This window comes from Nuphar pumila, chromosome 1, assembly GCF_984573655.1.
Source record: "Nuphar pumila chromosome 1, dmNupPumi1.hap1.1, whole genome shotgun sequence".
NCBI lineage: Eukaryota > Viridiplantae > Streptophyta > Magnoliopsida > Nymphaeales > Nymphaeaceae > Nuphar > Nuphar pumila.
Window position 1 is genome coordinate 173,048,192 of NC_143249.1, and position 19,884 is coordinate 173,068,075.

A 19,884-nucleotide genomic window follows, 5' to 3' on the forward strand; every position below is an offset into this window, starting at 1 on the left:
TCTCAGAAATGGAGAAAGCACGATGGGACCTTCGAAATTTGGACGAAAAAATCCGAGAGGGTTTTTTGTGAAAGGAGGAAATATAGAGTTCCTAAAGCTTTGAAAAGGGGAAGAAATTGGGTGTCTCATTGCTGAGACTGAAATAGCTTTTGAAATTAAATGATCTTTCGCAAATGGTTCAGGTTTGACCCTTATCCTGAGTGGGGGAAATCTACCATACAGGTTTCTCAAAAATGGAGAAAGCACGATGGGACCTTCGGAATTTGGACGAACAAATTCGAGAGGGGTTTTTGCGAAAGAAGAAAATATAGAGTCCCTAAAGCTTTGAAAAGGGGAAGAAATTGGGTGTCTCTTTGCTGAGACTGAAATAGCTTTTGAAATTAAATGATCTTTCGCAAATGGTTCAGGTTTGCCCCATATCCTGAGTGGGGAAAATCTACCATACAGGTTTCTCAGAAATGCAGAAAGCACGATGGGACCTTCGGAATTTGGACGAACAAATCCGAGAGGGGTTTTTGCGAAAGGAGGAAATATAGAGTCTCTAAAGCTTTGAAAAGGGGAAGAAATTGGGTGTCTCATTGCTGAGACTGAAATAGCTTTTGAAATTAAATGATCTTTCGCAAATGGTTTAGGTTTGACCCTTATCCTGAGTGGGGGAAATCTACCATACAGGTTTCTCAAAAATGGAGAAAGCATGATGGGACCTTCGGAATTTGGACGAAAAAATCCGAGAGGGGTTTTTGCGAAAGGAGGAAATATAGAGTCCCTAAAGCTTTGAAAAGGGGAAGAAATTGGGCTTCTCATTGCTGAGACTGAAATAGCTTTTGAAATTAAATGATCTTTCGCAAATGGTTCAGGTTTAACCCTTATCCTGAGTGGGAGAAATCTACCATACAGGTTTCTCAAAAATGAAGAAAGCATGATGGGACCTTCGGAATTTGGACGAACATATCTGAGAGGGGTTTTCGCGAAAGGAGGAAATATAGAGTCCCTAAAGCTTTGAAAAGAGGAAGAAATTGGGTGTCTCATCGCCTAGACTGAAATAGCTTTTGAAATTAAATGATCTTTTGCAAATGGTTCAAGTTTAACCCTTATCCTGAGTGAGGGAAATCTACCATACAGGTTTCTCAAAAATGGAGAAAGCACGATGGGACCTTCGGAATTTGGACGAAAAAATCCGAGAGGGGTTTTTGCGAAAGGAGGAAATATAGAGTCCCTAAAGCTTTGAAAAAGGGGAAGAAATTGGGCGTCTCATTGCTGAGATTGAAATAGCTTTTGAAATCAAATGATCTTTCGCAGAAGGTTCAGGTTTGACCCTTATCCTGAGTGGGTCATCCATACGGAATTCTTAAATGAGAAAACCGTGATGGGACAGGAAGAGATACTTCTTTTAGAGGCAACTCTTTTGAGAAATATAAATGTTAGGTTGCATCAAAAATGGATATTGAATGTTTATTTTATTCTTGGAATAGCTAGAAAATTTTGCCAATAAGATAAAATCATAGTAGATTCAAACGCTTGGAAATGTGCACGTATGTGCAAAAGATATTCTCTCTTTTACCTAGAGTATTTCCCCCAAATGAGGTTAACTCCTCAGTTCTAAGAGTCAAATTCAAAATTTTAGCACTGATGATTTTCTTCAAGGAAGCTATCCAGTTCCCTGATATGAGAATAAAAGAAATATTCTTAATTTCATAAAAGCAGGAAATGAAGAGATATTGATAAAAGAATTTTGCATGAGAAAAGATGACTTCTGGCAACTTCAGCAATTTGATATCTGGGTGTTTTCCCATGATGATCTTTTTGCACTCTTTTTGAGTCATTGGGCTTTCTCGGGCTTTTATGTCATCCTTCATTTGGATGTCTTGACTTTTCTCTCTTTTTTTAGAGAAGGGTACGTCACAAACTCCTTCATCTTGGAGATGTTCCGATTCTTCTTTTCTCAGGGATTATATATGATGACATGGGCTCAAAAAGGTCTTTAGATGATAGCTGGAATCAAATATCTTTTAGAGTTTGTCCGTAGGCTCATCACATCTGCCTTCATCTCGACAGTGATCCGAACTTTCCCTGGAAGGATCCGTCACAAACTCCGTCATCTTGGAGATGTTTCAAATCTTCTTTGGCCCCGGGGATCCACTCGCTTAATTCGCCTTCATCTTGACGACAATTGAGAGATCCCTTTTGCGGATATTTGATTGCAACTTTTTAAACGACAATGAGAAGATATGGGTTGAGTGGATTCTTTTATAGCTCCAGATATTTCCACTGCCTGATTGTCAGAAAGTCATTTTAAAACACGCGCCATAGCCAAGATCAATATCAATTCGCTTCTGGCTTTTCAACATCATTGAAGATTTCTTTTATTGATCATATCGAGGATATTTCTTACATCCTTTTGGTTGATCAACAGGGAAAATATTTGAATTTTACCTCTTTTTCGCAAAAAGTTTCACCTTTTGAAAGGAAATACAGGAGGTAATCTGAGAAAATTCTTTTTGTGTAGTAAGAATATTTAGAATCAACAAATGCTTTTAGCAAATTGGCAAAGTTTTCATGAATTCTTTGTGAAATAATCACTCAATATAGATTTTGATGAGACCTTGAGTCGCAATCTCTTGATTTTGGAAATACATGACCAGCAAAAGCTGGAACCTTTAAAATACATGACCAGCAGAAGCTGGAACGTTTGAAATACATGACCAGCAGAAAGCTGAAACGTTTGAAATACATGACCAGCAAAATCTAGATCTTTTGGAAATACATGACCAATGAAAGTTGGATCTTTTGGAAATACATGACCAGCGAGATGCTGGATCTTTTGGAAATACATCAGATTTGAGTCAGAACCTGAATTTTGTAAAAAGGAAAGAATTTGATAAGAACACTGAATTTAGAAGGTTACCGATGCGAGGATCGGATTTTCTAAATGAGCTCAACATATGATTGAAAATTTTGAGAAATAGCCAGTGCGAGGACTGGGTTGGGAAGATGAGCTAGAAAAGTAAAATTTTGATGAAAGATTCTGAATTCAATGGACCGTCACATCCTAACTACGTGGTGGTCTGTTTTCAGGATTTATCTCCTTATTCTGAATTGGGAAGGAAGGAAAGAAATACCTCGTTAGCAGAAGGCATCAGGTTTTATCCCTTAACCTGAAGGGGAAAAAGAAATGGTGGATTTCCAATGCGAGGATTGGATTCAAAAGGAAGTCCTGGTCGTAACTCAGAACTTCGACTGAAAATAATAGAAGAAAAACCCGAGTTGGAACTCGGATTTCCAAAAGAATGAAGGATTTCCAATGCGAGGATTGGATTCAAAAGGAAGTCCTGGTCGGAACTCAGAACTTCGACTGAAAATAATAGAAGAAAAACCCGAGCTGGAACTCGGATTTCCAAAGGAATGAAGGATTTCCAATGCGAGGATTGGATTCAAAAGGAAGTCCTGGTCGGAACTCAGAACTTCGACTGAAAATATTAGAAGAAAAACCCGAGCTGGAACTCAGATTTCCAAAGGAATGAAGGATTTCTAATGCGAGGATTGGATTCAAAAGGAAGTCCTGGTCGGAACTCAGAACTTCGACTGAAAATAATAGAAGAAAAACCCGAGTTGGAACTCGGATTTCCAAAAGAATGAAGGATTTCCAATGCGAGGATTGGATTCAAAAGGAAGTCCTAGTCGGAACTCAGAACTTCGACTGAAAATAATAGAAGAAAAACCCGAGCTGGAACTCGGATTTCAAAAAGAATAAAGGATTTCTAATGCGAGGATTGGATTCATAAGGAAGTCCTGGTCGGAACTGAGAACTTCGACTGAAAATATTAGAAGAAAAACCCGAGCTGGAACTCGGATTTCCAAGGTGATGATGGATTTCCAATGCGAGGATTGGATTCAAAAGGAAGTCCTGGTCGGAAATCAGAACTCTGACTGAAAATAATAGAAGAAAAACCTGAGCTGGAACTCGAATTTCCAAAAGAATGAAGGATTTCCAATGCGAGGATTGGATTCAAAAGGAAGTCCTGGTCGGAACTCAGAACTTCGACTGAAAATAATAGAAGAAAAACCCGAGCTGGAACTCGGATTTCCAAAGGAATGAAGGATTTCCAATGCGAGGATTGGATTCAAAAAAAAGTCCTGGTCGAAACTCAGAACTTGGACAGAAAATAATAGAAGAAAAACTCGAGCTGGAACTCGGATTTCCGAAGGAATGCAGGATTTCCAATGCGAGGATTGGATTCAAAAGGAAGTCCTGGTCGGAACTCAGAACTTCGACTGAAAAATAATAGAAGAAAAACCCGAGATGGAGCTCGGATTTCCAAAAGAATGAAGGATTTCCAATGCGAGGATTTGATTCAAAAGGAAGTCCTGGTCGGAACTCAGAACTTCGACTGAAAATAATAGAAGAAAAACCCGAGCTGGAACTCGGATTTCCAAAAGAATGAAGGATTTCTAATGCGAGGATTGGATTCAAAAGGAAGTCCTGGTCGGAACTGAGAACTTCGACTGAAAATATTAGAAGAAAAACCCGAGCTGGAACTCGGATTTCCAAGGTGATGATGGATTTCCAATGCGAGGATTGGATTCAAAAGGAAGTCCTGGTCGGAAATCAGAACTTCAACTGAAAATAATAGAAGAAAAACCTGAGCTGGAACTCGGATTTCCAAAAGAATGAAGGATTTCTAATGCGAGGATTGGATTCAAAAGGAAGTCTTGGTCGGAACTCAGAACTTCGACTGAAAATAATAGAAGAAAAACCCGAGCTGGAACTCGGATTTCCAAAGGAATGAAGGATTTCCAATGCGAGAATTGGATTAAAAAAAAAGTCCTGGTCGAAACTCAGAACTTGGACAGAAAATAATAGAAGAAAAACTCGAGCTGGAACTCGGATTTCCGAAGGAATGCAGGATTTCCAATGCGAGGATTGGATTCAAAAGGAAGTCCTGGTCGGAACTCAGAACTTCGACTGAAAAATAATAGAAGAAAAACCCGAGATGGAGCTCGGATTTCCAAAAGAATGAAGGATTTCCAATGCGAGGATTTGATTCAAAAGGAAGTCTTGGTCGGAACTCAGAACTTCGACTGAAAATAATAGAAGAAAAACCCGTGCTGGAACTCGGATTTCCAAAAGAATGAAGGATTTCCAATGCGAGGATTGGATTCAGAAAGAAGTCCTGGTCGGAACTCAGAACTTCGACCGAAAATAATATAAGAAAAACCCGAGCTGGAACTCGGATTTCCAAGGAGATGATGGATTTTCAATGCGAGGATTGGATTCAAAAGGAAGTCCTGGTCGTAACTCAGAACTTCGACTGAAAATAATAGAAGAAAAACCCGAGTTGGAACTCGGATTTCCAAAAGAATGAAGGATTTCCAATGCGAGGATTGGATTCAAAAGGAAGTCCTGGTCGGAACTCAAAACTTCGACTGAAAATAATAGAAGAAAAACCCGAGCTGGAACTCGGATTTCCAAAGGAATGAAGGATTTCCAATGCGAGGATTGGATTCAAAAGGAAGTCCTGGTCGGAACTCAGAACTTCGACTGAAAATAATAGAAGAAAAACCCGAGCTGGAACTCAGATTTCCAAAGGAATAAAGGATTTCTAATGCGAGGATTGGATTCAAAAGGAAGTCCTGGTCGGAACTCAGAACTTCGACTGAAAATAATAGAAGAAAAAACCGAGCTGGAACTCGGATTTCCAAAAGAATGAAGGATTTCCAATGCGAGGATTGGATTCAAAAGGAAGTCCTGGTCGGAACTCAGAACTTCGACTAAAAATAATAGAAGAAAAACCCGAGCTGGAACTCGGATTTCCAAAGAAATGAAGGATTTCCAATGCGAGGATTGGATTCAAAAGGAAGTCCTGGTCGGAACTCAGAACTTCGACTGAAAATAATAATAGAAAAACCCGAGCTGGAACTCGGATTTCCAAAGGAATGAAGGATTTCCAATGCGAGGATTGGATTCAAAAGAAAGTCTTGGTCGGAACTCAGAACTTCGACTGAAAATAATAGAAGACAAACCCGAGCTGGAACTCGGATTTCCAAAGAGATGAAGGATTTTCAATGCGAGGAATGGATTCAAAAGAAAGTGCTGGTCGGAACTCAGAACTTCGACTGAAAATAATAGAAGCAAAACCCGAGCTGGAACTCGGATTTCCAAAGGAATGAAGGATTTCCAATGCGAGGATTGGATTCAAAAGGAACTTCTGGTCGTAACTCAGAACTTCGACTGAAAATAATAGAAGAAAAACCCGAGCTGGAACTCGGATTTCTAAAGGAATGAAGGATTTCCAATGCGAGGATTGGATTCAAAAGAAAGTCCTGGTTTGAACTCAGAACTTCGACTGAAAATAATAGAAGAAAAACCCGAGCTGGAACTCGTATTTCCAAAGGAATGAAGGATTTCCAATGCGAGGATTGGATTCAAAAGGAAGTCCTGGTCGGAACTCAGAACTTCGATCGAAAGAATAGAGGGAGAAGCCCGAGTGAGAACTCGGGTTTTTGACAAGAGATTGAGTTTTGGAAATTTGCCAGTGCGAGGACCGGACCTGGGATTGAGGATGACCATTTAGGGGACTGAATGATCTGATTGCCCCCTTATCTTGATTGGAGAGGAAATAAAATCTAAAAGAACAAATGAGAAGAGATAGAAATTGATGGGAGATTTGACGAAAGAGAAGAATCAAGGAGATTTTATGGGAATCATCTTTGTTAAAAGAATTCTCACAGGTAGCATTGTCGCTCCTATGAGGGGTTTCAAGATTATCCCTTATCCTGAATGAGAAAGGAATAAAATTTAGGCAAAAAGTTGGTGAAAAGCTTTAATAAAGAATTGGAAAAATTGAAACTTAATCAAGAAATAAAACTGATAAAATTGAATGAAGAAAAGGATTTAGCTTTAAAAGAAAAAGACATTCAGGGATATCCCTCATCCCGAAGAAGGACTTCGTAGGATGAGGTTTCAGGTTCATCCCTTAACCTGAAGGGGGAGGGGAAAGAAAGAAAAGAAGGAAAAAGAAATACCTCATAGGAAAGAGGCATCAGGTTTATCCCTTAACCAGAAAGGGTAATAAGAATCAAGGAGAATTAATAAAATGGATAAAAAATAAAAATTGATAAAACTGCTAAAAATGGATAAACAAAAGTTTGATAGAAGTTGAGAAAAGAATTCGATCCTGCCTGCATGTGGGATCTTTTAAAATGAGAGAAGATGATGATAAAATCATTTTGGAAGGAAGGATTAACCACGAGAGCTAATCTTTGAAAGGGGATCATTCGTGAGAGATCATCATGAGGGTTAATTTTTTGAAACAATGATTTGAAAATCAATTTGTAGAAAATATGATCAACCCGAGGGTTGATATTGGAATGCAATGATTCAAAATCAATTTTTAGAAAATATGATCAACACAGGGGTTGATCTTTGAATGCAATGATTTGAAATCAATTTTTAGAAAACATAATCAACACCAGGATTGATCTTTGAATGCAATAAAATCAAATTTTTGGAAAATGAGATCAGCACAAGGGTTGATCTTTGAATGCAAATGATTTGAAATCAATTTTTAGGAAGATATGATCAACACAAGGGTTGATGTTTGAATGTAATGAAATCAAATTTTGGAAAATGAGATCAACACAAGGGTTGATGTTTGAATGTAATGAAATCAAATTTTGGAAAATGAGATCAACACAAGGGTTGATCTTTGAATGTAATGGTTTGAAACCAATTTTTTTAGAAAATATGATCAACACAAGGATTGATCTTTGAATGTAATGATTCAAAGTTAATTTTTTTTTTGAAAATATGATCAACACAAGGGTTGATCTTTGAATGTAATGATTCGAAGTCAATTCTTTGGAAAATATGATCAACACAAGGGTTGATCTTTGAAATGTGATAATTCGAAATCAGTTTTCAGAAAATATGATCAATGCCAGGGGTTGATCTTTGAAAAAGGTTGTAATAAAATATATGAACTAAAATTTTCATGATTTTTGAAAGACCCTCATAGGTAATATCATTTCTCTCATGAATGATGTCAGGATTGTCCCATGTTTTTTTAAAAAAAAAAAGGAATTTAATGCCCCAATATAGCAAAAAGAAGGAAGTATTGAATATCAAAGATATAAAGAAAATAGACATTTCATTGATAAGCAAAAAGTTGATAACAGAACTGAATATTTACAAGTATTTTAACTAAAAAGAAGTCACAAAGACTGAGCTGACTTGCCCCTATAAAGTGACTGACAAAAAGGGATGAAAGCAAAAAAAAAACTCTTGGTATTTTCAACTCTCTGAGTAGTATGGAAATGGTTTGGGTGGAACTGCAGTCTTCTCTTCTCCTTCCTCTGGCACTAGAAGCTCCTTGTCAATGTAGTCCTGCACAATGTTTTTGAGGACGAAGCAACGCTCCGTGTCATGCCCCCTCGCTCGATGAAACTTGCAAAAGCGATTCTTCCATTTCCCTTTGGTGACAGAGGGATCATCCTGCTTTGGGAGCTTGATCATTTCTTTCTCGAGCAGGTATTGGAGAACTTCTTCGATCGGCTGACCTAGAGGGGTAAGCTGACAATCATAACCCCAACCTTCATGCTTTGCTTTCTTCGGCTTGTTTGGCTTCCGCTGAGCACTGACCCCTATCTGGAAACTAGACTGAGCTTGCATGTTTAGGAGATCCGGATGCTTTTCTCCTTCATTTTGGACAAAGAGATTTTTATCAAGGCAATCCTGAACGATATTCTTGAAGATGAAGCAATGCTCAGTGTCATGCCCTGTTACTTGATGGTATCTGCAGAACTGGTCTATATATTTTCCCATGACTGTGGAAGGGCTGACGACTTTTGGGAGCCTGAGTAATCCGTTAGACATCATGTATTCGAGGATTTTGTCGAGCGGTTCATCCAAAGGAGTGAAATCTCGATCCCTGCTCCAATCTTTGTGCTTTGGTTCTTCTTGCTTCTTGCCTTTTTGCTGAGGACTGTATTGAAGAGGTCTATCATGGTTTTCACAATATTTCCCAATCTGGCTTTTATGCTCTCTCAAGTTGTTGCCCTGGTTGCCTTGATTGCTGCCCCTATTGGCTTTAGAATTTCCTATACCGATCTTGCTGTGTTCATTCATGGGGAAGGTGACAGGTGTCTTTCCTTCTGTGGGAGCTTTTCCGCAATTGGCTTCAGCTTGTTTAGACAAGATCTCAACCATCATCTTTTTGAATAATTGGTATATTGCGGGATCGATCTCACTTTTGCTGTCCTGAACCCCTCTTTTGACAAACTTTTGAGAATTCATTCCTTACTCTTTCCGCTTATAACTGGGATGTTAGAGCACTGTAATCTCCTGAGCTTTGTCTGACTCAACTGATAGTGTTGATGCTCTTTGTAGAGCATAAACGAGTCTTTTTTAGAAAAGATCTAGGAAGAAATTTTAATAAATGAGGAAATCATAATTTGAATATGAAAACATCCCATTACGAGGGATTGGGTTGTCATCAAAATTTGTGACAACCGCATCATTTTTCTGGAAAAGGATAGACAAGTAAAATGTGAATAAAGATAAATTTTGAAAAGGACATATCCTGACAAAAAGATGTTTTATTGTAAATGAAGGTAGGGAATGGAATATAGAAAAGAAAATTTTGAAGAATTGCAGGCAGGATAAAAAAGGAATTAGAAGAAATTAAGAGAAGAAAAAGGAAAATACACCTGGGTCTTAAAATAAAGAGGAAATTTTAAATAATATATACCCAGGGTTTTGAAAGATATAGGGAATATAAAATATCATACAATCATAGATATACAAACAAGGATGCATAAACAGCAATCCCTAGAGGCTGACTCTAAATGCAATATTTTTGAAATGGCTTGTAGGACCTTAATCCTAACTCTAGGGTTCAGATCATCTGATTCCAATCAAGATACGCTGATATACTCAAGCCGAAGCTCGAAGTACGTAGCATAGAAATATTCCTCCGGTTCTAAAGTAATGGTTTTCCCAACATCCTTGAGCACCTATCGATATACCTCGGACTATGGCCCTTAGGTACGTGGTAGGGGGGCACGAACCCAAATAAGTGGTCCAGTTGTGAGGCTCTCTCCCAAACTATGGTTCAGTGAGACAGCCCAGCAACGTGAAGACCGGGACAATATAGGTAAGGAGGTTTCCAAAATATGCTCAACATGCAAGAAATCAGATGGATCTAATGCAAGTCCTAAAGAGATAGGTTAAAATGAAGAGAAACATACACTTGCATACATTGTTTTGCATTCAATCCCTAGAATTGAGGAGAGTTGTATTTCAGACCTAGATCTAATGTGAGCATGGAATAATCTCCTCAATATGGTCCTACCAAACCATACTTAAATCCTATATGCAATGATGTCAGCTTAGGACAAAATCTGGGCTTCCTAAGGTTTGCATGGAAATGAAGCTGACATATGTTTAGAATAAAAACTTAGATAATATCAAAGCAAAGCAAAAAGGCAAAAATTTGACCGGACGGAGACGAGTCCCATCTCGGTCGCCAAAACTGTGATCATCGCAAAATTTTTTCTCTCGTAATATTCTCTCTCTTCCTTCTCTTTTCCTTTCCAACCTCTTATTTTCCTCCTTTTTGAAGAGAGAAAGATAAAAGACAGAAAGAAAGAGAGAAGAGAAAAGAAAGAAGAGAAGAGAAGAGGAATTCTTTTGCGGGTTTCACTTGACCTTAATTTTGAAGAATTTTGAAATAACTCGCCTCCGTTTTTGAAATATTTGCGGGAAAACTGGGAGACGGGATCCGCTCGTTGGTACGAGGTTCGACCGTTCCTGGCGCCTTTACCAGGGGTAATCGAACCAAGGGTCGAATTCATGCCTTTTGCTTTGCGAAGAATTTATCTAAGTATTTTATCCTAAGTCTAAATGCACAAAGAATCATGCTTGTGCAAATGCAAAGATGTATGCTCTTTTTGAAAAATGTTTTGAAGAATTTCCAAGTGAATCTGATAAAGTGAAGAAATGGTTTCTAACCTAGAACTTAAGATTTAAAGTTCTAAGTTTTAGAATAATCAGAGCTTTAGGAAAATAAATTTGGATTTCTGAGAGAAATGATCTTAAAACTGAGATAAAAGAGAAGAAAGGATTTTTCAAAGTCATAAATGGACTTTGAATTTAGAAGTTTGAACTTGGATGAATATTTGGAATGGAATTGAATTCTATCTTTGAATTTTGAAATCAAAATGAAATGTGGGAAGAATAAAATTGATTTGAAAGTTGGAATTCAAGATGGAATTTAAATCCAAAGTCTGGATTCTAAATAGAGTTGGAGATTTAAAATTGAATTATGGATTTTAGAACCTGGAAAATAGGAGTTGGATTTGAAATCTGAAAATGAAAGTGGAGTTGGATTTTGAGATTTGAGATGGAATTGGAATTGGATCCAAGATTTGGAATCCAAGATGGAATTTGGATCTGAAGTCTGAGATCCGAGATAGATTTGGACTCTGGATCCTAAAGCGAATTGGATCTGAAGTCTGAGATCCAAGATAGGATTGGGTTCTGGATCCTAGAATGGAATTTGGATCTGAAGTCTGAGATCCAAAGTAGAATGGGGTTCTGGCTCCTAAAATAGAATTTGGATCTGTAATCTGAGATCCAAAGTGGAATGGGGTTCTGGCTCCTAAAATAGAATTTGGATCTGTAATCTAAGATCCAAAGTGGAATGAGGATCTGGATCCTAAATGGAATTTGGATCTGTAATTGGAGATCCAAAGTGGAATGAGGACCTAGATCTTAAATGGAATTTGGATCTGAAACTTGGAGATCCAAAGTAGAATGAGGATCTGGATCCTAAATGGAATTTGGATCTGCAATCTGAGATCCAAAGTGGAATGAGGATCTAGATCTTAAATGGAATTTGGATCTGAAACTTGGAGATCCAAAGTGGAATGAGGATCTGGATCCTAAATGAAATTTGGATCTGCAATCTGAGATCCTAAAAGGGGAATTGAGTTGATACTTGGAAATCTGGATCCGAGTTGAGACTAGGATTTAACTTTGGATTTGGGTTATGAAAAGTCCAAGTAGGACCTTTAAAGATGGATCTGGGTTTTTAGAAATCCAAAATTTAAGTTTTGAGATTCAAATCCAAACCTTGATCGAAGATAAAGGAGGTGAACTTGATTTTAAAATCAGAAGATAACTTCAAAGTTTAAATTGAACTTTGAAATTAAATTTTGAATTGAGTTGGAAATTTGAAGTTTGAATATAAAATGATTTTGGAATTTCAAAGTCAAATTGGACTTTGAAATTGAATTTTGAATCTTTGAAATGAGATAGAATTGGATTTTGATAAGATTTGATTTAAGAAGAAGAATCACTTGGAATTTTGAAAAGGAAGTTTTTGAAAATATGATGCAATTCTACCCTAAATGATGAATGAATTTGAAGAATTTGAAATTGGATTTTTGAAAAGCTATTTCATTCTTTAAATGAATTAAAAATGAGGTTGAAGACATAATACATCCCTGACTATGGTCATTGAATGTATTATGTAATAACTACATTTAAATTCAAGTGAAGAATAAAATAGATTTTTGGTGCTTTTATAGAATTTAAAATAAAATTAACTCTCAATATGCCCTGACTATGGCCATTGGTATATATTTTGAGTTAATTTTAAGTTAAATTCTGATAAAAGAAGAAAATATTTAAGGAAAATATGATGAATTTTAAAAATGGATCCAGTGTTATTTTGTAAAAGATAAAAATGCTAAGTTTTGTCCACACCCTGACTATGGCCATTGATGTGGATCATCAACTTAGTATTTATTATCTCTTACAAAATGGTGCATGTGCCATTCGTGTTTCACCATTGTGAGAATTTTAAGAAATAAAGGCAAAAATGCATGAAAATAGACAATTCATGATATTTTATAATGCTCATCCATTCTACCTAAAGCAGGAAATACAAATTCTCATTAAGGCCTATCTTATTACATTATTTGAATCGAATCTAAAAATGTCAAGGTTTCTAAGCCAAAGAAAAAATTCTGCAAAACAGGAATTAACCTAAGCAAGAGGCAAGCATATCACAAGAGATATCATAATGGAAGCTTAAGACAGCATGATGGAATATACCTAAATGACATGCATATATATACTATTTGATATGATGCAATTACACACATTGAACTGATATGCAAAGGAAAAATGACATTGTGCATATGCAACGGGTATGGAGGTTGATGAATACGGGAAGAAGGGTTTTGCACATGATATGGATACAGCAGTATGTATGAGACATGCCGGAATGATGGTGCTGTAAAGGGGATGCATCCTAGATCAATGCCACTAATGTCAATATATACTAAAGCTGACTTTAATAAATAATGAATACATTATGTAACACCCAAAACCCAACCAGAACAAGTAAATGACCTGTACCTGATTACCATAGCTTAATGGTAACTTGGTTCCTGCAAAAGAATCATCAAGATTGGATAATATATGGTACAACAACTTAATTTCTGAATGTTGTTCAACACCCTACTCAAATTCAAGGCAGTAATGGAATCTTGATAAAAAAATGGTTTCCAACCCTCGAATTCTATACCAGCAAGATCTTGTTCCTGCAAATGGATTCTAAAAGCGGACTCCAATCTAGGATTTGAATTCCCACTTAGGCAACCACACTATCAGGTGCCTAGCTTATTATACTTAATCACAGATTGCAGCACCCCTGAAAGACAAGAATATGACTGTCATGATATATTATGCCATGTGATCATGAAGGTAAAAAAGGTAAAGTATTTATACAATGAATTCATAATATGTGCACAAGTGTTGGAATGTGCTGTAGCTGTAACAGTAAAGGGAGTATATGCCCACAGGGGTTTGAGGTGATGCAATGGCTGGTATGGCAAGGCTGTGATGACAGCACGCACCATGGAAACAAGTCAGCCTTCACAGGACTAAGTACAACAGTTCTTGTACAACTCATTAAACATCATAGCTAATGTTTTTTTTTTTTTTACGAGACAAAACTTGTGAAATTACATGCAAAACTTGCCAATGAATCAGACACAGTAGCTAATTTTGCTTTAGAGAGAGAACCTTTCACTTTTTATATTGAACTGTCTTTAGAAAAATACCTTCCTGCTTTAGAGAGGAGCCAGCAACTACTCTTTGTTGATTATGGAATTAAGTGCCCAAAGAACTAAAATGTAGATTCGCTGCCCAGTTTTGGGCAATTCAGACTTGAGAAAATTTGTCAGCAAAAAAATCAGGAATCCTTATTAGCTTTTAGCATAATAAAGAACTAAAAACTGCTTACATAGTTTAAGTGCTGACCAAGCAGCCATTGCAGCATTCTTTGGAGCTTGTTTCTTAGTCTTAGCAGGGTCTCCTGTAAATCTCATGCTGGCAAGCTCAACTGCGCAGGTAAAGACTAGCATGTGGCCTGGTCCAGATCGCACAGTGGTATAAACTGGTAGATTTAAACCAGCTCTGTGTGCTGTTTCTTGGAGCAAATTCTTGTACACTTCAGTCTCATCCTGATATCAAATTTACTTGGAGGATCGAACAAACTGAAGAAAGATCAGGACACTCGTGACATCCGCAACTTTGTCAATAAGATGAACAGAACACCATCCCAGCTTTATCAAGACGATCTTCGCTAGTACTCGAGGCCCTGCTATGCATAGATTATGATTTGGGCAACCTGGAATCAAACCTCTCAACACAGAAACCATGAGTTTGAGGGTTGCTTGTATCTCGGCCTCAAAAAATTTACTGTAGAAAACTATGTTCGTGTTTTCAACTCATCGTATTGAGGATAATGGAGCACAATCAAATCAGTTTTTGAATAGGCACAACTTAATATGCATCAAAATCAGACAATGTCCACCAAGATTACAGAGATAGTTATGTTTTATTCATGCATATGGAAATGCATACTCCCATGGAGTTTAACCTTCGGCATGGAAAAGATCTTACAGGTAAGTTATGACTTGGACGATATTGATGATGCCATGGCTCATACCTGGACAGATGCCCCCTTCATGATACCACAGGCAATCTAGCAAACTCAAAGGTAAGACAAGCGTGGAGAAGCAAGGCTGAATAGGGGAAGCAAGATAATGCCCTCATCCAGATATAAAGATATAAAGAACTGCACTAACAGTTTCAATAAGCATGGAATAATATCAACGTGAAGGGAAAGAATGATCATCAATCATCATTAAAACAAGAAATTGAATCTGCAAGAAATCAGAAATTGAAATAAAAGAGAAAATGGAGTCTGAATACAGGAAAATACTGAGTCAATCGACATTCAAATTACTTAAATTAAAAAAAAAAAGAGAAAAGAACAAAATAAAATAAAATAAAAAGAAAAGCAAATGTTGGAATCAAACATTCCTTTTTGCTGTAGCATCTGATGGGTCGACATTCGCATAAGCAACTCAACACCATCAGTGATGCATCAATGGCAACTAAAAAAAAAACGAGTAAACTGAGAGGAAGATTGGAAAAGAAGGAAAAAAATTTACCCGATTTGCAGAAGTCCTAAAGAGAAGGGGGAGCTGATGAAAGCTTGAGGATGCCTAAGCCTTGCCCTGTGAAATAGTCGGCTCCTTCTTTGGAGGTTCAGAGGAGAGATATTGATCTCAGCAGAGTTTCTGATTTGCATAAACTTTGAAGGAGGAAGGAGGAAAAACGCCAAAGGAGAGACAAAGGATCAATGAAGCTTTGAGAGGATGAGCAGTGGAGAGGTGAAGAGCCCGATCGTGAAGGGGAAGAAGAGGAATGTACAGGAAAGGGGTGCTGGGGTGATCACGGATCCTTGAAAAGGGGCCTCTGGGTGTCTTTTTAAGGGAAATCAAGAAGCCTCCAGAAGGAGAGGCTGTTAGGCATCGACGGTGGATGTAGGGGGGTGCGATGGATGGTTTGAGGAGGAGGAATGGAGGTTGTTGCGGCTGGAAGCCATCCGTGAAGTAGGCGATTAGGGTTTCTGAGGGAAAACCCTGAGAAAAATCGGGCGAGAGAGGAAAAAGGGGGGTTTCCCTAAGCTTTTGTTTTGTGATTTTTTTCGTTTTCCCAAAAGAAGGCTCTCTTAACAAAAAATTTCATAACAATGGTTAAGAAAATGATTTTTTTAGAAAAATTGATTTAGAAAGCTTAAACTCATTTGTTTTTCTCAAAAATTTTCCAAACTTTTGGTTTTTGTGTTATTTTTTCGATTTTTTTCTATTTTTTTAATAAAATCCTAAAGTTTGGGGGAAAACAAAGATTAAAACTAATTTTTTTGTGTTTTTGCAAAAATATTCACAAAAGGGAATTTTTCTGAGAATTTAAGAGCTATTTTGAGAAAATTTCTTCAGAAATGGGTTTTGATCCGGATTTTGAGGAATTATGGATTTAAAGTGCTAGATTCGGATCCGGAGTTGATTTTGAATATATCAATATGAATTTTAATTCAGAGAATCTGAAGAAATGACTTGATTTTCTCAGAAAATGGGGTTAGGGGCAAAAGGGTCATTTTTACAAGACTTTGAAAAATTTGGGGTGTTCACAAGGAGATAGAGAGAAAAAAAGGAAAAGATGCAAAACTGGCCACATATAGAGGGTGTGAGCCCCTCCTTTTTTATAAGCCTTAACCTATTTCAAGATGTTGGGATTTAATCTCAACCCTTGATTTAGATCTCCTACCTCCTTCATTTTTCCTTTACTTAATATCCTTAAGCATGTATTTATTTTATTTTATTTTTTTATACGCATTATATTATATATATATATATTCTACTTAGTTAATCTAGGTTAGGTGCCCATATGATGTACTATTATGTACATCATATGACTTAATTTCATACAAGGTTGGACGTCTTTTCCTTGTGTGACTTTCTTTTCAAATTTCAAACTAGTCAAACTTACTTGCTTGGCAAACAAGTTGACTTGATCTGCTTTTTTATTTTATTTTTTTCTTTCCTTTATTCTTTCCATATCTGATTTTTTTTTCTTTTCTATTCACCCCATCCTAGAACCTTTTAGGATGGGACAACCCCTCTTGGGTGGATTTCCCTTGATTTTGGTAACTTTTGACTTAGTTTTTATTAAATTGATTTTTGGAAACTTTTAAGAAACTTGTAATTTAAAGTTTTAAATATTTTTTTTATCAATTTAACCTTGAGGTGCTGCATAGGATGGTCCCATAGTGGATGACCCACCTATGGACCTTTACTTCTTTATTGGTTTTGGCTAAATCCAATTTTCTATTCCATAATTTCTTTATTTATTAATTGACTTTATTTGATATTTTGGATTTCAATTTTTCCAAAACCATATTTAAATTTCAAATGGAATGACTACATGTAATCCAAATTATTTCAAATTCATATGAATTTTTTTAAAATACTAATTTGTCATAATTATCAAAATTCCCTTCTCAAAAATGCCATTTTTACTAAAATTAATTTTGAGTGCTATTTTCACTAAAGTAGGTAGGGCACTTAGTTGTTTTAAAGTTTTTTTCTAAAATCTACTCTATTTATTTCATAGCTCTTATTATCATTACCCATTTATTATTTACGAGAATATTCACGAAAAATTCATGAACATATAGGTATTATATCCAAACCCCTTTAAAAAAATTGTGTCCTCAAAATTTGACTAAGGTTACTAAACAAATAGACTTGTATATTTTGCTTTCATCTCTACTTCTGGCTCTCATGTACATTCTTCAAGTCCATGGTGTTGCCATCGTACCTTCAGTAAGAGAATAGTCTTGTTTTGCAACACTTGCTCTCGTTGGTCCAAAATCTCTATCAGATTTTCCTCGATCATGAGATCATTCTGTATCTCTATTTCGTCATACTAGATGATATGTGTTAGGTCAGACACATATTTTCTCAACATCGATACATGAAATGCATCATGGATCTTCGAGAATTGGAAGAGTGCCAATCTGTAAGTTGCGCCTCCAATCTTCTTGATGATGAGAAAAGGTCTTATATACCTTAGACTTAGCTTACCCTTTTTGCCAAACAGGAACACACTCTTGGTTGGCAAAATCTTAATAAATATGTGATCCCCGACATCAAAAGTGACTTTGCGATGCTTTGGATCTGCATAGCTTTTCTGATGGCTCTGAGCGGTTAGAAGCCTCTTCTGTATCAACTGCACTTGGTCAGTGTAGTGTTGTAGGACTATTGGTGACTCGATAGCTCGATCACCAACCTCACTCCAACATACAAGAGACCTCTATGGTCGCTCATATAGAGTCATGCCAATGCTTGAATGATAACTATTATTATAGGCAAACTCTGTTAGCTTCAAGTGTTTACTCCAATCACTCTTCCATTCCAGTACACAAGAACACAACATGTCCTCTAGCGTCTAGATTGTTCGTTTGTCTGCGGGTGAAAAGTTGTATTAAACTTAAGCTTTGTTTCTAAAGCTTTCTGAAGTTGTCCCCAAAACTTGGATGTAAATATTGATCTCTGTTTGAAATAATCAAGACAAGTACTTCATGTAACTTGTTGATCTCATCCACATATAAGTCTGCTAGACTCTCCAACATCTGATTCGCCCTGGTCGGTAAGAAGTGTGTCGACTTCATAATGCAATTCACTATGATCCATATAGTGTCGTATTGATGTCGTGTCCTAGGCAGACCTACCATAAAATCTATGGTAATGTCTTCCCACTTTCATTAAGGTATCTCGATCATCTACAGTATTCTGCTAGGTCTCTGGTGTTCTATCTTGACCTGTTGGCATACTAAGCACCTTGACACATACTCTGTAATATCCCTTTTCATGCCATTCTACGAGTAGTTCCTTTGCATATCCTTATACATCTTGGTGCTACCTGGATGTATAGTGTACTTAGTTCTATATGCCTTATCAAGTAGCACCCTTCAAAGTTGTTGATCCTCTGACACCTATAGCCTCTCATTGTATCAGATGCTACCATCTTCTTCTAGATGTAGGGTTGACTCATCTTGTTTGCATGCTGCAACCATCTTTGAGAAGCTTGGGTCATCCTTCTGTTGAGCTATAATACAATCCATGAGTTCGGTGTGCACCATTAGGCTTGCAATCTGAATGCTACCCAAATTTGTGTCAAAGGGTCTCCAATCAATAAGGTCCTCGAGTAGTCTCCACTCGCCGTTGATCATGCTTGCTAAGCTTCTTGCTCAATGCATCAGCCACTACATTGGCTTTCTTTGGGTGGTAGGATATGAAAAAATCATAATCCTTCATGAACTCTAACCACCATCTTTGTTTCATGTTTAAATCTTTCTTTGAGAAAATGTACTTGAGACTTTTAAGATCAGAGAAAACCTCAAACTACTCTCCATACAAGTAGTGTCGTCATACCTTAAGTGCAAAAACTACAACTGTTAGCACCAAATCATGCATAGGGTAATTTCGTTCATGTACTTTCAATTGGCGAGAAACATATGTTATGATCTTGCCATATTGCATCAATACGCAATGAAGTCAAATACCTGAAGCGTCACTGTAAACCACAAATCCTTCACGGCCTGAATGTAGACTTAGCTCTAGGGCTGAAGTAAGCCTCCGCTTTAGCTCCTGAAAGCTTTCTTTGTACTGCTGAGTCCATATGGACTTTATTCCCTTGCGAAGTAGTTTGGTCATCAGTGTCGCTATCGTAGAAAAGACTTGAATAAATCTTCTATAATATCCTGTAAGACCAAGAAAAATGCGAATATTCGACACACTCTTCAGTTGTTTTCAGTTTAAGACTGCTTTCACCTTAGCAGGGTCCATTGACACCCTGTCTTTTGAGATCACATGTCCTAAAAACATCACCTGCTTCAACCAAAATTCACACTTAAATTTTTTTGCATACAACTGGTGTTGTCAAAGTGTTTCGAGAACAAT